Source organism: Delphinus delphis, chromosome 1 (genome assembly GCF_949987515.2).
Source record: "Delphinus delphis chromosome 1, mDelDel1.2, whole genome shotgun sequence".
Lineage (NCBI taxonomy): Eukaryota > Metazoa > Chordata > Mammalia > Artiodactyla > Delphinidae > Delphinus > Delphinus delphis.
The window spans coordinates 19,523,075-19,529,165 of NC_082683.1; the positions used below are offsets into that span (position 1 = coordinate 19,523,075).

A 6,091-nucleotide genomic window follows, 5' to 3' on the forward strand; every position below is an offset into this window, starting at 1 on the left:
CCAGAAGCTGGCGCCCCGCGCCTGCGCAGAGACGTTGCGTGGTGGGCGCGGCTCCCCTCTCGTCCAACCGCCGCTCCCCTCCTCTCTCCACCCCGAGCCCCACCCTTCGCCTCACCCAATGGCCTCCAGGATGCGCATGCGCGCCCTAGCACGGAAGGTGGGCAGGGGGAGCCGCAGCTCCATCCGGGTAGCAGCAACCTGTGGCTCTTTGGTGTTCTTGGCTGAAACCGGGTGAAAACGAGGCAGCCTCGCGCCGGCTACACCGGACTCTGGGACTGTGTGCCTGGCCGATGTTAACTGGGTCGTTTCCTCCCTTTCGGGCTGTGCCTCCCTGGACCCTTCTTGGCCACTTCCTCCTGACCCATGTCCGGCCGGCGGGCCGCCTTCCCCTGGACGTCACAGGATGCCTGTCAATGCATTATCTTAGAAAACGGTTTTCACTCCCGTGTTTTGGCTAGGAAAAGTCAGAAAGGTGGAGACAGAATGCAGAGGGCACTCATAGCTGACCTTTAAGTTAGTCTAAAGGTTCAGAATGACGTCTGAGATGTCTATTCTGAGGACAGTGTTCTTGGTGCTAAGGATTAGACAATGGTGACTCTTTTATTTCCAGGGATTTATAAGTAGGATACATTTTAGACATATTTATTGTTGTTAATAAAGCATGACAATTGCCTTGAAATAATTTTTCATCGAATGAACTAACCACTTATGTAAAGAGCATTAGTCCTATGAGCTGCTTTTGCAAGTCAATGCTGCTTTGCAGGCATTTTTACAAAAGCTACTTTCTTGGGAGGTAGATAGGAAATCACTTATCCTGGATTATATAGGGTGGGCCTAATCTAATCACCTGAGAGATTAAAAGCGCGAGAAGACTTCCACATTTTATTGCTGCTTCTGAAATGTGGGGTCTCCACAAGGACCCCTGAGAGATGTCTAGGAGCTAAGGATGGCTCCCAGCTGGCAGCACCAAGGAAACAGAGATCTCAATCCAATGACCTCAGAAGTGAATTCCTCCAACACCTGAAGGAGCAGTGCTGGGGATTCTCCCCTAGGTTTACGAAAAGAATGCACTCTCTGCCCTGCTGACACCTTGACTTTACCTCAGTGAGACGTGTCACCTACAGAACTGTAAGATAATAAGTTGGGATTGATTTAAGTCACTAAGTCTGTTGCTCTTTGTTACTGAAGCAATAGAAAACTAATACATTCACCAAAATTTTGTAGCTTTTTTCCATACACATCTTGTACTTGTCTTGCTAGGTGTATTCTAAAATATTTTGATGGTACTTGTGGCTTGCAAATAGTATCCTTCTGAGGCAGAAGATAGATGAGCCCCAGGCTGAACAGTTTCTCCCCTGTGGACAGAAACTCCATAATAGCAGAAACTCCATAAAAGCAGGTTAATGGAGGAGGCTGGGCCCTGCCCAGAAAAGAGATAAAAGACCACGTATTCCTCATTCTTGAAGTCAGGGAGACTTCACCGACTACACATGCACAGAAAGGTTCCTTGGAGTTCAAAAAGGGAGGGGGCGCCACCTCATAGTAAGTGATGCCAACTACACATAGGCCTCCTCACTAGAATCCATCTTGGCTAACAGAGGCCCACGCACACAGGGGAGGATGGTGAGAGGTACCAAATACGGACTCAGAACCAGGCAAAGCAAGATGATTGGTCAAAGGAAACCCGGAGGAAATGTCCCATAAAAGTGATTCAAACTGCCAGGAGGGCAAGACTCTCTCTCTGAGCCCGCCCGTGTGTCTATCCGCACCTACTGTAGTCTTTTTCCTCCTAATAAACAGTTTACTTGCTTCACTACTTTCCGTCTCCATGTGGAACTTCATTTCTACACAGCTGACGGGCCAGGGCCTTGTTCCGGGTCACTGGTCCCTTGTGGTCTAGTGGTTAGGATTCAGTGCTCTCATTGCCGCTGCCCAACCTCAATCTCAGGCCGGACACCAAAATCCTGCTGCAAGCCACTGCAGGCCAAGGCCACCCGAGATCACGTTTTATTAAAGGTTCACTTTGTTGTATGTGTTTTGAAAGGTACACAACATCTAGTTGGGTGAATAACACCTACCTGAGTGTTTACACCCAGTATGAAAGATTTTGTCATTCGATAGGCAAATTCAACCCATTGCCATTTATTGGAGTAACTGCAATATTGATCTTATCTTTTCCATTGGTGCCTATTATTTATTTTATAATACTTTGCTTTTTTCACTTCTTCCCATTTTATTCTGCCAGCCTAATCAAGTATCTCTTTCTTCCTCCCTCCTACTGTTCATTTAGAGGTTCTACAATGCTTCATCATACAATTAATGCTTTAAGGGTTATCTTTTTAGCACATATTGAAACATATGTTTTGAAACATATTTTAACCGGTTCCTCCTCCCCCATATCTCCTTCCATAAATATTTATAGAATGTTTACTGTATTAGATGGTGTAGGATAGGTTAAGAAAAATTTAGTAGTCCTTTCCCCTACCAAAATTAAATTCTTTCATTAATTTTAATAACAGCTAATTTTGTGACAGGTGAGGAAATCCAAAGATATATAAAGTAAAAGTTAATAATCCAGTCCCTAGAAGTATGGAATCCTCTAAAAGAGGTCCCCATTCTTCTTCCCCATAACTTAGAAGTAACCAACGTTAACATTTTCAAACTCTTTCAAATATACAAGCATATGGTATTTTTTATGAATATGGGCTCGTTCTAAACAAACTGATTTGAAACTTGTTCTTATAATCAAGATCCTTTAAGACAAACCATTTAGATCTAATTTATTTCCAATCAGCTATCTAATATTCCATTGTCTAGAAATTAATCTTTTATCCCTTATTGCTTGTTCATGGACATTCATGTGGTATCCAGTTTTTCCACCACTAAAAACTATGCTTTGGAACCAAAGTCAGATTCCAAAAACATAAGAACAGTTGCAGAGTGGAGCTACTCCACTGGCTCTTAATACATGTTTCAAGGTCAACAGAGCCATGTCCGGGATACACCTTGGAGCAGCTGATTGCAATGAAGACTCCAGCACTACTGGAGGAGTTACTTCCAAAGTACCTGAGATAGTAGCTCAGGAAGTAAGCTTAGCTCTCTCAGACGACAGGATAAGATGAACATGCAACCACGGAGCTCATCTAGAGAGTAAGAGCTGCAAAGAGGAATTCTGACACAGAAGACATATTCATTGATCTTAGATCAGAGATGAGTTGAGATGAGACATCTCTGTTGTTAGAGCTGCTATAGAATCATTAGCTACAGTCAACCAGTGCAGCATTCAAGGCAGTTAACACAGAGATCAATAAACTCCAGCCTGATGTGACATTCCTGTCTTCCAAGATGTCCCAAGGAACTCCTGCCATTGATTCAAACATCACCCCATGTGGGCTCGCCACTCCACTGCCTGTGATTACTGAGCCTCACTATAACTAGGCTGTTATTCCTGCTGCTCCTCCAGATGAATGTTTCTTGGGTTGGTGGCTCTGGCATGGAAATACCAGGCTTGCAATGCTATTCAGGAGGCACCCCTCGATGTAGCAGCTTGACACAGCTCTTTCCTGCCATGAAGACTTATCACAGGAGGATGTTATCTACAGTATCACCATGGAAGCTGACCACCGTGTCCCCATTGCAGCCACCATCGAGAGGTGTTAGGAAGTCTCCTGTACCATGTCATTTGGCTTTTGGGTGTCTACTCAGAAGCCAGGAAAAGCAAGCAAACAGCACACAAATCCAGATGTGTACCTGTCAATAGCATTCCCAATAACCCACAAAAGTGGTGTCATTACAATATAAGGACTGATCGGTGCCTCTGCCTAACTAAGAATGTGACATTTGTGTCCATGCCTAATGGCCACCTGTATTGCTTGTTTGAGGATTGCTCTACTCTGCACAGCAATATAACTCTTCAGTGCACACCTTTGCTCAGTAGAGCGCTGCTCCTCAATCAGATGAGCTGTCTCAGCCACACCCACCTGAACATCAGAGGAACCATAACTAACTGTACGTCTGTGGGTTATAAGACCTGCACAAGGAATTTGACTTCAGTAAAGGCACAGTCAGAGGCAATGTAATAACGAGAATGTCGATGGGTCCAGCGTAGAAAACGGAGAAATACTGCACAAGGCTACACTATTGATTCTGTACGAGACTTCCTTTTCAAAGGATACATGTCATGCAATCTACTCTGTGTCCTGCTCCCTCAAGCTTCTCACAGCCTTTACTTGACCATACTCAATTTTTGCAACCTTGGCTCAACAACCAAATAATCACAGATGTTATCTCACGAGACTCAGCACTTGTCTTGCCCTATGTAAAGGTAAACTATTCTGTCCTCAATCTAACAACAGGTGAGCTTTACTTCAAGGTACAATGCAATGCAACTGTGATGTTTTACCAATGGAACAGGATCTCATACAGCAATCTGCCTCCCATAGGCAAAGGACCATACACATCAGCCAGTTTGGCCAATAAGACAAATGTGCTCCAGGTAGCCAGAACTAGCCATCGCCCCCATGTTCAACAACCATTTCATCAAACCCCATTAATGGATAAACTTTTACTGGGAGACTTCCATCAGGACCTTATAGCAAGCTTTCAGGTGCTGGATACTTTGTATTATGCGATTGGACCTAAATCTGATTTATCTGGAATGTTCTAAGCATCTCGTGATGAGTCCACCCACCTGAATATTTTTTAATAACTTACTGGGTTACCTGCATTTGCTTTCCTCAATCCACCAGTCTGGCTTGGAGATTTGACCTCTTGGGCAGCCTGGCTTGGTGGGATGTTATACATTATAATGCTTGCAACTTTACTAGGAGTCAGAGTCACACTTTAAGTACTGGTACTTTTATTGTTATATGATAAAGTCTCAAAAGTGGGATTTCTGGGTTAAAGTTTTTGTGTGATTTAATATATTGCCATATTGCTTTCCAAAAAGCAACAATGTCTTCTCTGAGAGAAAGCCTTTCTGATCCCCCAGACCAGCTAATTTTCCCCAGTATAGGTTATCCTATTTTCCTGTGCCTCATATTTTTAGCATTTATCACAACTGTAATAACGTTTTAATTCATTTTGTAATGTGTCATTTTCCTGCTAGAATATAAACTACATAAGGACGGGCTTGTTTTTATTGTACCCCAGTATTCCAGACAGTACATGGCATATGGAAGGCACTCAGTTGATGTTTACTAAATAAGTAAATGGCATAGACTCTCAAATAAATCTTGAAGAGCAGGCAGAGGGAAAGGAAGGAAATATTTTATTTTATTTTATTTATTTATTGGCCACACCACGCGGCTTGCAGGATCTTAGTTCCCCAACCAGGGATCGAACCCAGGCCCATGGCAGTAAAAGCGCCAAGTCCTAACACTGGACCACCAGGGAATTCTGGAAAGGAAGGGAATGTTTTAGACAGGAGCAAAGTTCTTAGCAAAATGATAGAAATAGAATTGCCCATTTTATAACTTGGGGACAGAAAACAAACCAGCTTGGCTAGAGCAACGAGTTTGTGGTGTGGAAGTTTGGAAGATCAAGCTGGAGATGTAGAATTGGGGCAGATTATGGGGAAACATGAATGTGAACATCTGCTTATCAAGCAGCAGGGTCCTAGTTTGTCAGAAATACTGAATCTACCTTTCAAAAGCTGACTGAATACACTGAGATGGTAAATAGCTTTACTTGATTGGAAGGAAGAAAACACTTGCAGGATTTGGGGAATAGGGTTCAAAAGGCTTTTAACCCTAACATATGCTCCCCTTAAACAGACACCTAGAACAGTCAGCTATACTATAAAAATGCATACTCTCACACCTTATTATGCACTATAGAATGCAACGATAAAATCCCGCCCATAATGAACACCTTTAGCTTCCTTTCTATAACTTTCAGAATCCTCTGTCATGAGGACAAATTCATTCACTAAAGGAATTTTTAACTATTCTTCCTTGACATTCTGTGAAAATGTTTTGATTAAAAGTACAGAAAACAACACGGCATCGTTGACATCAACAATAGCAGTTTCCATGGGTTACTGGGAATGAAAACCAGGCTGGAATAGACTCAAGAAAAAAAAAATAAGAAA

The 6,091-nt window shown here is 43.0% G+C and overlaps 1 non-coding gene across 1 annotated transcript; it reads right to left on the reverse strand.

The window, feature by feature from the left end:
- Nucleotides 1-5,322: 5,322 nt before the first annotated feature.
- TRNAK-UUU (transfer RNA lysine (anticodon UUU)) lies at nt 5,323-5,394 on the reverse strand. Its single transcript has one exon. It is a non-coding gene; the product is annotated as a tRNA-Lys (tRNA).
- Between the last annotated feature and the right edge of the window lie 697 nt (nt 5,395-6,091).